Source organism: Anopheles funestus (genome assembly GCF_943734845.2).
Source record: "Anopheles funestus chromosome X unlocalized genomic scaffold, idAnoFuneDA-416_04 X_unloc_42, whole genome shotgun sequence".
NCBI lineage: Eukaryota > Metazoa > Arthropoda > Insecta > Diptera > Culicidae > Anopheles > Anopheles funestus.
This window is the reverse complement of record NW_026045168.1, coordinates 152,034-152,500: the sequence shown is the minus strand read 5'-3', so window position 1 is coordinate 152,500 and position 467 is coordinate 152,034. Positions and strand designations below refer to the sequence as shown.

The 467-nt window shown below is 48.4% G+C and overlaps 1 non-coding gene across 1 annotated transcript; it reads right to left on the bottom strand.

Moving 5' to 3' along the window:
- Nucleotides 1–71: 71 nt before the first annotated feature.
- Nucleotides 72–229, bottom strand: LOC125773607 (5.8S ribosomal RNA). The gene has a single exon (XR_007420243.1). It is a non-coding gene; the product is annotated as a 5.8S ribosomal RNA (ribosomal RNA).
- Nucleotides 230–467: the final 238 nt, after the last annotated feature.

Genomic DNA, 467 nt, shown 5'->3' with positions numbered 1-467 from the left:
TGCTCGCCATAGTGTTCTATTGTGGCACGCTCCACCCTGTAGTTTGGTTTGTTGTATATCAAGGAATTGATAGGCACTCAAGAATGTGTGCATCGGCCGGGTTTAATCGTCCGACGCGCAATATGCGTTCAACTTATCGGTGTTCATGTGTCCTGCAGTTCACATTGTGACGCGCATTTAGCTGCGGTCTTCATCGATCCATGAGCCGAGTGATCCCCTGCCTAGGGTTTTATAGTAAGGTTCCCAATGTAACACAATCCCGGTGGTACGTCCAAAGACTAACTTTCTGACTAAGTTGTCTTTATTACCCAATAGTCCCAGGCCTTGTGACTTGTGGCTCATGTCTACGCCCATGGCCACCATTCGCTAAGATAGTTTTGAAGTCACTTTGAAGGCCCAGGAACAACTCTCTTAGCACATCGGTTAACCTGGCGCCGCAGTCAACTCATGTGCTTGGATCGGATCGA